Here is a 14326-nt window from a genome sequence, read left to right on the forward strand (position 1 = left end):
CAAGTGCAGTTGATGATATAAAGTGCAACTCGTCACAGAGCATCATGATGATGTTACATGTGTTTATTCTTTCCCAAATATTTCTGTTAGCTTACCTAAGTTGTCAAATTTTTCCATTGCATGGAGCACTGCATCAAATTTTGTTGGATTCAGATATAGACCGAAATGACTTTTTTGCAATTCTTTATCTTCTAAAACAGAACCGCTCAGAGTTCAACGTGAAAGTACGTTTATTTTCTGCTTCACTTGGTTTTACATATATGTCTCTAAAACTTTCCTACGTGTTAGTCTGGATTCTGTGTGCATTCTGTTTTAGTTTAATTGCATTCATTTGACTCGAGAATAAAAAAAGAAAGATCATGACACATAGTTATTTAGAAATAATAAATCGAATGATGCAAGCTTTTAAAATAAGCATGATAAAGAATGTCCAAGCAGTAAGTTTACCTCAACCCATTTCATTTTTTATATCATTTGAAGTGCACTTCACACACAGTGTTGTGTATGCAGAAGCTACCTTTGGAGTACTTCGGCAAGGGGACTTAAAACTTTTTATGAAACCCGTGCCTAAAATTTCTAGTCGGTTCTTTTCATTTAATTGCCTACATCCTCAGCATTGTGCAATATTTTCAGCCAATGTTTCTATTAGACCTCATTGAAAAGCACATGCTACAAACCTTGTTCCAAAAGTTTATGGCTTTGTAGCCTCACACTTTTGATCTCTCCTTCTGCATTCTCATGTTTAGCTAGTTAGCATGAATCTGAAGTTTGATTGCAGATGCAATTCTGTAACCAGTAATAGGATTGCATATGATAAAGTACGTTTCAGCAACTTGATCTTATTTTGAAATTGTGTTGTCTAATTGGCAGGGGTGCTGTACTGACTTCTGATATGAGGCACACAACGGCTGCCAATATTAGAATATTACAAAGAGAACAGCTTCCTCGGTGTGCTTTCGAAACTGATCAATTGGTTGAGGTATGTACAATACTCACTTTCTAATAAATTGTTTTTGCAAATCAAAACAGATCTCGTCAACATTGTAAAGCTGCAACAAGCCATCTTAGGCATGTGTTTTAGTCTTATACAGCTTTAGTCAACAAAGCAACCTTTCGTTCTAGGAGAAATATCAAAGTCGAATATCCATAGATCCATAACAGAATTACAAACTTAAAAAAACATTATGCACCGAAGTAAACATACACATAAATTATACAACCGAAAAACCTTGGATACACTCCATAGCTTGACTCAGGTCGTCTCGTTCCAAATGCCGGTCGAAACCGACATTTATAGAAATTTCCATAAAACCCATGTAGCTAAGACAAGCCCACAGCATCACGGCCGGCAGAAACTGCATTATGCTTTCACGGCAGACAATACAACAAATACAAACAAAAAATCGCAGAGATTGCAGAGCTAAACAACCAAGTAACAATAATAACCCAAAGGGCGCCAACACGGTCCGATTCATACCAACGTTACACAACGGCTTGGGAGTCATCGGACCACATGCCCTTCACCTCCAACGATGCGAGGCCCCCAATAACACCCCAAAACCTTTCCACCCCCAAAACCAACCTTTCCAACCTCCAAAACCTTGGTTTGACTTAGCTTATATCGCTCATAAAAGCCATGCAGGTAAGAGAAACCCTCAGTATTTAACCAGAATTCCATTAACTTATAATGCTCAAATAGCCATGGACTCTTGAGGGAAACGAAGAGACAATACTGCTGGACCTACGAAGCAGCCAAGACTGCACAGTTAAACAACCAAGTAACAATAATAACCCAAAGGGCGCGAACATGGTAAAACCCAATTCGAGTAACTTTCTAGGATCTCGACGAGGGACAGTTGTCTGCCCACAAGACCACGACAGACGAAAAATCGCACAGACTGCAGAGCTAAACAAGCAAGTAACAATATCCGAGCAACCAGGAACTCCACCACAGGTGAAAAATCACACAGACTGCAGAGCTAAACAAGCAAGTAACAATACCAACCCAAAGGCCGCGAAGACAGTAAAACCCAAAGGCCACGAAGACAGTAAAACCCAAGCAGAACTTTCCAGCATCTAGAGGAGGAACAGTTGGCCGCCGATCAGACCACCACAGCGCATGCCGACCACAGCTAAGACAAACCCTCAGTATTCAACCACAATGCCATTAACTTATAATTCTCAAATAACCATGGACTCTTGCATCCTCAAATAACAAGCTCAATTTTTGATGCCTTGCTATGAACACACTTTATTTACTGATCATGTTTTCTTTGTATGGTCAGATTTCTCATGCCAAAGTTAATCTTCTTGAAGTTAGACCAGGAAAATCTGAATCACTGATTGAAATTTCAGGCAATCCACAGCAAACAAGTGCACCAATTTTGTATGCAGTTCTTGATCTCCCTCCGACATTTTCCAAAATTTGCCAACAATTCATCTACTATCCCTCTGTTGCTACATTTTGATATTGATTTCTTAGAACAAAAGCAGATTCCTTGATTCAATTAAATTTCTATTTAAGATAATTAACCATAAATCTGTCTGCAAACATGAACCCCTGCAGTACTAACTATATGCTTTGTTTCAAAATTCAGTCAAATCGCAATATAAACAGTATTGGCAATTTCTCTGAGTTTGAGGACCCAATTCTTTGTCAACAGACTTCTGCCAGATTTGAAAGGTACACAACATTTGCAAAATTTTGTCAATTGCTACTATCATAGTGCTTTTGCTGATCAGTATTTCTGTACTAATGTCCTTGGCATTGTATATCACCTTTGGCAGTGTGACAGCAGCTGGTCAGCTTATCACAAAAACTACAGTTGAAGTTGTAACATCTGAACGCACAGTTGCAGCCATTCTAGGAAAGTCTGGAAATGATCTTGTTAAAATTCAACAGTTAAGCTAGTATAAAGAAGCATAAATATCTGCAAATTCCATGGGATCCCCTTCAACTGAAATTTTTGAAACATGCAGACTAGGAATGAAGTGTTGTCATTGCTGACAAAATGACATTGTATTGACAGAATGGAAAAATGTTACATCACAAATCCTATGTTCTTAAATGATCATCTTGTATCTGAACATTCATCTAGTCGAATGTTGCATTAATTATTAGTTAATAAAAATTGGCATTGGAAGTTTTTATTTTGTCTCTATGGCTCTTGATTCATTATGCTAATGTTTAATGCATTAATTATTAGTTAATAAAAATTGCATTGGCAGTTTTTATTTTGTCTCTATGGCTCTTGATTCATTATGCTAATGTTTAATTAAATTTCAATATCTCTGATCTAATATAAAAATATTATTATTATTTATTTTTATTTAATTGTAATATCACACTCTATCTTGCATTGTTTAAATAAATAATGCATTTTATGATTTAAATTACCCATATAATATTAAATACTGCTTATCCATTCATATTTAATTATAACTATTAAATTATTTATAGTTTTAACTAAGTATAAATTTCCTATAATATTTTTATTATTCAGTATTCATAATTTAAAGATTACACTTCCAATCACAAAGAAATAAAATTCCTTGAATAAAAAGATTCCCACATTGAAATGAATTGTTATCTATTTTTTATTTAAAACAGTATTAATTGAATATGACTTTCATAATTTATAACATGTAATATCATTTCTCCCAGTTCTATTAACCTGCAATAATTAGCTTATGCCAAGGCAAGCCTTTCTTGTCACCAGGTATAAAGTTTAATAACATAATAACTTTTAAAAAATAAAATTGTCAAAACATTATTTCTAACTAATAAAGAGTAATTTGAAGTGTCAAAACATTATTTCTAACTAATAAATAGAGTAATTTGAAGTGGTATAGTCAATCTCCATTCTTTTATTATTTTCAATTATCCCAAATTTCGTCATTCTATATGTCATCATATCTCCTATGCTTATGTTATGCCAAATAAATGAATTATATTAAACTATACTCCCTAATTAAGATAATCACAAAATAGAAAAACAACTATGTTTAATGGCATCTGTTTATCTGTGATGTAAGTGCCTTCATTATACTTTGAAAAAATTTCAATAAAAAAACTAACTTGCTTAAATGGAACACAGATATTGCAGAAAGCAAGAGTATACAACACCAAAAGATAATGAATCCTTTCTTGCAGGTCATGATCAATTTACATTTCAACTCGTACAGTTTAAATGTTTTTTTAATTTTAATCTGTTTATTTTAGTTTTTAATGTATAAAATAAACTTATCAAAATTACTTTGCTATTGTACTTAGATACTATATTTACTAACCCAAAACTATAAAAAAGACCAAAAGTCATGTCCTTTTGCATCACAACAAATTACTAATTAAATGCAACAAATTACTAATTAGAAATTAGATGCAGCGTTTATTTTCTTTGCTAATTAGTAATTGGACAAATTTAAAGTTCACACTAAAGTTATGATAAACAATATTTTTAAATAAATATATCTTTTGTTCTTTTGACCATGGAATAATTCCCCAATCATTGACATTAACCCGAATGGAATCACTTATGTCCAAACATCTTACTAGATATCTAATCTTTCAATTATGGGTTCAAGACTCCATAATTTTTAAATGCTTAAGTTCTTCTTTGACTTTCGACAATCATTTATCTAAATATTGAACACTCTCCACCACGGATTTAATTAACAAATTTATATTCATAATAATGTTTATTTGCTCATTATCATTTTATGAATATTTCCATAATATTCAAATGTAAAAAAATAACAAAATTCTATCTTTTATGCACCATGAATTCATTATTATGCATTTAAATATATTTTATACCCCATGCTTATTAAAATACATAACTTAATTTAACACTCTCTAATTCTTCATACATTATAATGCATTATTATTACCTTTTATAGTTTTTTCCCGTCAAGGTTTCCATGATTCACTCTTAAATTTTATTACATTTAAATTATTAATCTAAACATTTTCTAAATCATGACACATTGGAAAATTACGTCTAAAACTAATATTACATTTATCACCCCCGGATGCGGGTGATCGCTAGCCATGTGACACACAAGGCTCGTCCAAAGGGCATGTGTCCGCCCGGACGAGCCAAGCATGACAGAAGGACACGCACACATTCTACCACCCTTCAGCATTTAAGGAGGGGAATTAAGAAGGTTGACAGAGAAGTCCTGTCGACCATCAAGGCGATTCTTGAGAAGCGCATCATGGCGCTTCATAACAGCCTTCTCCCAGACATTCTTACGCCATTTCTCGCTGCAACTGTTTCGTTCTCGCCGGAGGTGACGGAGGTTCTGAACTTTGATTGTGAATGTGAGTGTGATGCTGCGGAGGAGTGGGGCAATTGGCAAGCTCACAAGCAAGCCAATTGCGCCTCTGAGAATTTGGTAACGCCTCTCTGTATGCGCCTTTCGTTAGCTCCTGCTCTGGCTTCGTTAGAAGGTGAGGGCACTCGGAGCTTCAGCTCGTATCCGCGTCCATTGTTAAGTCCTGTTCTGGCTTCGTTAGAAAGTGTGGAGGCTCAGAGTCTCAGCCCTCAATCAAACATTAAGAAAGAGGGTCAAGGCTCTGCTGCCACTGCTCTCGGCAATTGGGAAACTCAAACCTGGTCTGGCAGCATTTCTAGGCCGCCTCCGCTGTTTCACTGTGGAATTAAGCGCTCTGCTCATAAGACCAGCATGCAGCGTACTAGGGGAAGAGGCAGCGGCGGCAGGGGTGGGTATAGTGGCAGAGCCCCCTCGACTTCCTCCTCAATTGAGGAATCCTCTGAATGCAGAAGGCCGAGGGGAAGGCCCCCGGGCAGAGGCAGAATGGGGGAACAGCCTGCGCGCATGGATTGTGGGCACACGGAACACCCAATGGTGCGTTACCGCCTCCCCTGCACCTTAGCTAATTCCACTTTCTTTGTGACTGTCTCTGTTGAGCATTGTAGCAATCCATGGGAAGATGAGGATGACATCCCTCGGGCCAACCCTCCGCGTGTTCCTGGGATTGTTCCCATGGTGGATATGGAATTCCCTGCTGTTGAGATGATGCGGCCCTTACATGACCCGGGAGCGAGCCTGAGAGAGCCTGTTGGTGACTCAGGCGCTGGCCCAAGCGACCGTGGAGCGCGCAACCTTGGCAAAGCTATCCTTCAGCCTCCACGCTGCAAGGCAGAAGATGAGCCGCAGACCACTGACGAAGATTGACATGCCCAGCTCGCACTCCAGGTTCTACAGCAAGAATTTTTCTCAGTCAGCTTCCTATGCGGTTATATATGAGTCTGTCACTCTGTCTCTATGTAATGGTGTCGGTTTTATGTTATCTCTGTTCTGTGTCGATGTTCTGCAAGTGTATATGTCCATGTGTCAGCTGCATGAATGTGGCTCTAAGTCTTTATCCATGTGTCCTATGCAATTCTGGCAAGAATTCTCAAGTGTCTACTGTCTGTCCACGGACAAATTTTACAGGGCCGCGGCCCCGTTGTAATTTTCACAATGTAACTCTGCTCTTGCTGTAATATAATAGTTTAGTATTACTTAGAAAAAAAAAATATTACATTTATCACAATTCTTATTTAACAAACGCAAAGTTCATTATATTTCACTCTTTGCATAAAGTCAAAAAGTCCATACAACAATTCGCTATCCAATTCACTAAATCTTAATACAAATAAGCATGCCTACAACACACTAGTAATGCAAACCAGCTCTGATGATAATGCAAATTAAACACATTTTAAATCTCATAATAATAACTCACCAAACTCTTTTATTAACCGGTAGGGACTAGCGCCACAACAGTGGCTCCTTGTTATGTTAGTAAAGTAGAGTTCATATAATAAAGCATGTGACTTCAAGAGTTCTTACTGGAAAAAAATTCCCAATTAAAAAAAATGACTTACAAGATAATTGCAAAAATTCATAAGTGTTGATGCAGTACCATCAACCCCACCTCTAATATAGTTTTATTCTCAGACGCTTCAAAGAGGAGCGTTGTGTGAGTGTAAGGAAAGGAACATGAACTTTTTCTTTGTATATGGAATTTGATTAAACTGTAAAACTCTAGAAGGCCCAATGTGGCAAGAGGACGAGATTCCCCATCTCTCTTAGGGTGTTTTCGGTTAGTTTTTAAAAGGAGCTTCGTGCATAGTGTTAGTGTAAAACCCAGAGAATGAAATATCATGCTGCCAGACGTGCCCAATATGATGGCAGTTGGGCTATGAGAGGCCACACCATGTACTTTCATTTTATTTCAAATGCAAGGGTGATGAAAATAGTGTTGCTTGCATATCATTATTGACGACCATGCGCCAGGGTTATGAATTAATTTCATTTGATGGGGTAATCTGAAACCACCAACGAAAGAAGGATTGGGTCTTAGCGTGAGAGCCATACACAAATGACGAAGGTTCGTTAGAGGTAGTCATAACAGCAAAGGAGTCAAGGTCTACATGCTGAGGCGTAATTCAATGTAGAAGGTGGGAAGGGCTAGACCATCCCAACGCCTCACTGAGGTAGGACCCATTATCATCACTGAAGACAGGGAGGACGAAATATAGAAAAAAATTGATAAACCTACAAACCCTAGAGAAGTTATGAAGCATCTCCAACATTTCTATAAGACGGTTACCTCACTGCAGTGGGGGAAGAGTGCCAAATACCAACTGTCGAATCTCTGATGATTCCCCATGGGAGTTGACAGATTGGACAATTCACTTGGCTAAAAGAGTGGATGAAAGAGAAACCTGATGGAATGATAAGATTAGGGTATGGGTAAACATGGTTTGACAGTTCGATCTGGAGGAGTGAATCCTCAGCATTGAAGTATGCAGTACTGACCATCCATGTGAACCTCACATGGGTAGGAGGAACGTGCCAACTGGTTGTTCATTGAGGGGCGTCGCCAATGAGACCATCAATATATTGATTAAGTCCTAGTGGGTCATGCACAAACACTTGTAACCTTGATGTATCACCAGAGTGGTATAATTACCATTAACAAAAGGTTGAGCATAAGTAGACTACCATGCCTTTTGTGGAGTATAAAAAGAAGGATAGGGTTAAGATCCAAGGCAATGTATAGTAGAACATGGATTCAATTCGAACATGTGAGTATATAAAATGATCTTGGTATCAACGATAACTTAGCGATAATAACTTTAGCACAAGAAATCCATGAATGGATTAAGAAGTTGGTGGAGTCCATGATGGGAAACGTGCATGGTCAAAATGGTACACAAAGGTATTATAATTCGAATTAAAAAAAATGTGCAATTACTTATGCATTCATGGAAGAGGTAAATTCACTGAACACATGGATTTTCAAAAAAAAATTGTGTACTCCTAATGTAATCTAATACATGGCAAGTACTAAGGAAGTTCATATTTAAAAGAAAGAGTATTTAAAAGAAAGAGAGTATGAAGTGTTCCAAAAATTCAAAAGAGAGTGGATTAGAAAATAGAATATTAGAGTGTAGAGTCAAGAAGAGATTGATGTCTCTATTGGTTGACACCTTACAAAGTAACAAATAGGATTGACTTTTCTTTTAGATGGGTTCCTACAAATTGGTGAAATTTAGGGGCTTGGTGTTTCTTATAAGTTGGTGAAGATAAACTATTGTAATAGTACAATATTTCTTACAAAAAACAATTATTTAAATAGCTTTTTTTGTTTTTCCTAGAAAGGTTTCCGTGTATATTTTGGGTTTTATGTCATCATTATGCCATTGACGTACCATGGAATAAGTGTTTTGATATTTATTGTAAATTGTTTCCTATGAACATTATTCAATTTATATTGTTATACTAGTTTCAAATAAAAAATAAAATATAAAAACTTCTAAAAATAAAGATAATTAAAAAATTAAAAAATAAATGAAAAAGAAAAAAAAAATGTGTCTCCTATTTGTAAAGCTAATTAAAACAAAAATACCAATCAAGGTTTTATTACTCTAAACCAATTAAATATAAATTAAATACAAACATAAAACAGACTGTTAAAAAAAAAACTTTAAACTTAAACCAGGTATTATATTATATGTGAGATACATATTAATTATTTAAGAAAGAAACCATCAATAATGTATTATATTATATGATAAATATATAATAATGATAAAAAATATATTAATATTGTTAAATAAAACTAAACATTAAATAATCAAATTGAAAATATATTACAATTATTTCAATATTGATGAGTGAGGTTTAGATTTGATGAGAAAGATTCACAAGTACTTGTTCATGATTGTTTTAGTTATAGTTGGCTAATAATCATGAACACACTAAAAATCATGGATAATATTATTAATATGGTAAAAAAATGTTGAAAATATGAAACCAAAACACCTGCAGTGATTCCTTCCAAACAAACAAAGAACAATGAATTGTAGACCTTGGCTAATATGGAAGTACAAATACTCAAAAATTTAATGTTCATTAATGTTATGTTATTTATATTTATATTGACCTAATATGTATCTATTAAATCTTAGATATTAAATTGCACAATCAAATAGTTTTATGAGTTATTTAAGCATAGTCCAATTATTGTAGGGTTTCTAAATTTCTCAATTCATATATTTAGTTCTTTTAAACACTATAGTGTGAAATTTTATATAAGTTACAAAAATATATAATTTTGGTGTTTCCTCAGCCACAATGCAAGAACAAAGGCAACAATGGAAAATGTTCAATGGAGTGAGTGAGTCATGAATTAGAATTTTTTGGATGAGATAGTGTGTTAGAGTGCCTTAATAACACAAAATTCAGCATTTCTAGAGCCCTGAAAAGATTTAGATTTTTCAAAACATGTTAGAACACATAAATTTAATGAAGGCACAATGGAGTTTGTGGATAAAAGTCCACAAGAAGTACCACAAGGTACTAGAGCACTCACAACTAAGCATTTTATGGTTGACATCATGTGACTAGGTGCCCACAAGGCATGAAAATTAGTGTTTCTGGGATGCACCTAGCTCGCAAGAAATTTGGAATTTCTAGGGCATGCCCAGAGTGCACTACAACACCTAAGGAAAAATGTAGAAGGTGACAACAAGGCCACATTAATTACCACAAGGCACAAGGGTTGTTTCAATGATTATGATGTATACTCCCCTTTCCTTTCTTATATCCTTGCATAGTTCGAATTCTTTTTGGCTACTTTTGGCTTCTTTCTAGTTGTCTCTAGTTCTCTTATGATAACTCAAAGCCAATTGGATTTCATTATTTTAATACTTGGGAGATAGTTAACACAATAGAACCGAGTTATCTGTTACATTAATTAGATAGATTCCCCTGGGTATTTAATGCATGAAAATAAAATTTAACATCTCTCTGGTTATTCAATTTATGGTTTCTTCACTTTTTGCAAATTCTTTGGTCTGATAGGGTATGGTTATTAAACCATAAACCCATGATTCGGTGATTTTGTACTGTGGACTTCTATGAATGGTGTATAAACTTCTAATGTGAAAGATTTGTCTCACTTTCACAATTATGTATTCTGGCTTCTATTTATGATTTTTTAAAGGTATGAAGTTTTTGATGTGATTTGTATAAGCATTCACACTCTTGATTTTTGGAGTGTTTATCATGGTGGGGTTTGTCATACTTTTTTTGTTGGGGATTATTGTTGAGTTGGTATTAATATAGCCCTTAACCTAACTTATTGTTTGTATCACATTGCCATTCTTTCTCGATCATAGTTAGGGTCTAGGTCATGCATTCTAGTTAAATTTACTCTCATTTAGCTTTGTGTATTTAGTTAGTCTTTTTTCCTTGGCCACCTCTTCTTAGTGTGAGTTGGCATGGCATGCCCTAAACTTATCCACTCTTGTAGGAGATCTCTTGCATTGGTATTGTGACTTGCCCCTTTACTGAATGAGCTTAAAAGTGATATTGCAATCTTCTTCTTTTTTTCTTTTGTAATTCTATGCTATGGTTTCCTACCCTACCCTACCACCTTGCATTGGGTTTAATAGTGTGAGTTCTAGTCATAGTACTCTCACCATTCTATGTAGACATTTGTACCTCCTTTAAGTTTTTTTTATTGTATGGGAGAGTTTACATTATACAATAAGTGAAGTGCCCATATGGGACTTTTCCACGAGGGGCTTTAGACAATTTTGAGCCCAACTACCTCCTTCCCAGCTGAAGGATGCTAGTGGGATAGCTATCAATTTGAAATTGTTCTTAAATGATTATTGAGAACACTATAAAATCATCCTAGAACTAATGTGTGAGATATATTTTTTTTAATGAGGAAAGAGGTGATGGCCTTTAGTTCTGTGACTTTGACAACTGGGTATAGTTGTAATTGTGTCCCATCCTCATCATACGAATCATTGGTAAGTTTCTTCATGGCTACTTCAGTGAGAATTGAGAGTGGGTGGATCTCTAAATGGTGTTGCAATGGTGTTTCTACCCTCTTCCAATTTCATCTTGTTTCCCTCGTGCAAAAATAAAATGAAGAGTTTCCCACTATTATGGATTTTAGTGGAGCATAAGCTCATATATGTGCATCATTTGGGTGCCTCTAGAAGTGCCACTCTGCAAAAATTTTCAATTATTTGGAGAGAGAGGAACGATGCATTTGTTTGTCCACAAATATATATCTTATTGGTATTGTGACTTACATTATCCTTCTAAATTTCAGAATTAAGTCATGGTTCGTTTTATGCATCAACTATTTTCTTTTTAGATTATTTCACTGGCCATAGAGCTTTCATTCCCTTCGGGAAATATTGCCTTCTCAGGAACCCTCACCTATGCAAAACTACATGGAATGTGAAACCTTTAGAACATGATCCTCAAACACTCAAGGGAAATTTTGACTCCTAGCTCAGGTAATACCCAGGGTTACGAAGATTTTTGATTCGCGGTTCTGGTGCATTATCATAGTAAAGAATTTACAATTCTATGTTTCTCTTATTTTTCTTATATTTTTATTCCTTGGGTTTTATTCACATCTGTGACGTTGCCAAATGATGCTAATGCATATTATATATATGTGAATTTACAAGGAAATGATGGTGAGAGGGTGTATATAGGGTTTTTTCCTCTCTGTCCACTGCAATACAGTCAGACACAGGTACAGGTAAATCTTTTCTTTAAGTTTTTTTTTTTTTTAATGATTTCCTATTCTTCGTGGTTTAAAAATAATTCCAAAAGTTGATTCCATCCATATTGAATTTATAGCTTGATCCTTCCCTCTTACCACAGTCGAATATATGTTATTTCTAGCGTGCCTTTACCAACTAAACTTTTGTCTCAAGGGTCGAGGTTAGTTACAATTCTCTCTGAACTCAAGCCTTTACATTGGTTTCGGTTTCTTTCCTATGATTGATATGGGTTACTATTCTTCCATGTAATGTACCTATTGATTGAAAGTGAGTTAGCAAGATATGGTATGACACATTCTTAGCTTGTGAATCCTTCATCAGCATAAATTTATCCTACGTGCCTATATTTTTATTTGAAGGGTCATTCAAAGCATCCTTCATAGTTATGGAGGAAAAAATTGAGTGTTGTACTCTGCAGTTCTTTTTATATTTGTTAATGCCTCGTAGAGTCCTTGTGTAATATGAGTTATATTTTTTTTTGAATAATAATAATATGCATGTTGTATTTAAAAAGACTTTGACTATTTTTTTGACACAAATGCTTCTTTTAATCAATCTCTACAGTTTCATAGGGATAGAAGCATACTCACTATAGTATTGTATGAATTTATTCCAAATTTTGAATATTATTCTCCAGTTTATTTAAAGAGTATTGTTATCTCTTAATTTAATTCAATGTGAGTTTATGGGTAATGATTCATTAGTATTTTCATTTCATCTTTTTTTTTCTATGATTTGACTCTATGATCTTTGCCTCAGTTGATAAGAAATCCAGAGGAATTACTTCCTTAACTTTTTTCAACTCATATAACCTTAGATAAAAATCCCTTTCTATGCATGTCAGCACAAGAAGCTACTTGTGTTCTATTTGTGTATGTTTAGTTTAATAGATTACTAGTTTCCATTTGTAGTCAATGCATATATGATTTTCATTGTAATGAGCGAATATATCAGGGTAGTAATAAAATTTGACTAGCAGTATACTTAATCAAATAACTGATAAATAACAAATCCTCATTTGACTAGCTCTCAATAATGTCCAATGTTTTTCACTGTAATTAATTTTCATGTATTCTACTGCTCTTTGATTTACAATTAGATATCTCTGTTATTGAAAATTTCCAAATGACTAGCAACACCATTCTTTCTTAGAATTCAGTGGCATTAGTTTCATTGTTTACTTCATATTTAATCTTTCCAGATTCTTTAACTAATACCCATCATAGTCATTTTTTTCCTACATTGATTCGTGCAACCATTTTCTTATGAAATCTGTATTAGATCAAAGGAGAGAGTTAGCCCCTGTATATGTAGATCTATAATGTTATAATCAATAATTTCACTTCGATTTTCCCAAAATTATTGTACCAAATCTATCCCATATAACGTTTTCCGTTTTTCTAGCAAATTGTTTTTGACAAAGTTTAATAATAGTTATCTGTAGGGGAATGTAATGTTCTAGGAATAAAATTTGGGACATTACCATATATATGACCCTATGAAACCATGGAATATCCTCTTTTCATTTCCTATACATGTTTCTTCAAAATAAGATATATTTTCACTAGTTTTCCAATCTCTTTATGCATCAATTCATAGACATTATTGTTTAATGAAAAGTTATTAAGCATCAAAATTATGTGTAGTATTCATATACATCAAACTAACTTTAGCGTTCAAAGACACCAAAACCAAACACATAATTCCCATTTACCAATCCAATTTCAAAACTATTCTCATAAGTAATTATGCACAAATTTTCTAACAAAAATCGTTGTAGAAAATCGTACTTGGTGAGCACACTCACTGCCCAACTGTGAATTGTACCTCTAGCTCCCCTCAAGCTGAAAGAGATTTCGAAAGAGATCATCAACCTATGTTGATTTCTCTCTTAGGTATTTCATACCTTTCTTCCATGTTATATGTTTACATTAGCAATGTCTCACATTTGTGGTCCTCCACAATCACTTTCCTAGGCTTTTCTTTTAAAGCCTTCTTTTCTCCCATGTGATGCTTTATGCCTATCGAGGCTTAGCATATTTCCCTAGATAATCCCTAGACAAGAGATATAATGGATTTTCTCTCATATCCATCAAAAACTATCTAGAACTTTATCTAGAATGTTTCTCATGGAGGAATTATTTCATGCAAGGATGGTAATTCAAAGTGTCTCATTCCCAAGTATTTTCAATCTTGTTATTTATTAGTCA

Source organism: Pinus tabuliformis, chromosome 3_2 (assembly GCF_031772625.1).
Source record: "Pinus tabuliformis cultivar Carrire ecotype Pingquan chromosome 3_2, CPIR1, whole genome shotgun sequence".
NCBI classification, from domain to species: domain Eukaryota; kingdom Viridiplantae; phylum Streptophyta; class Pinopsida; order Pinales; family Pinaceae; genus Pinus; species Pinus tabuliformis.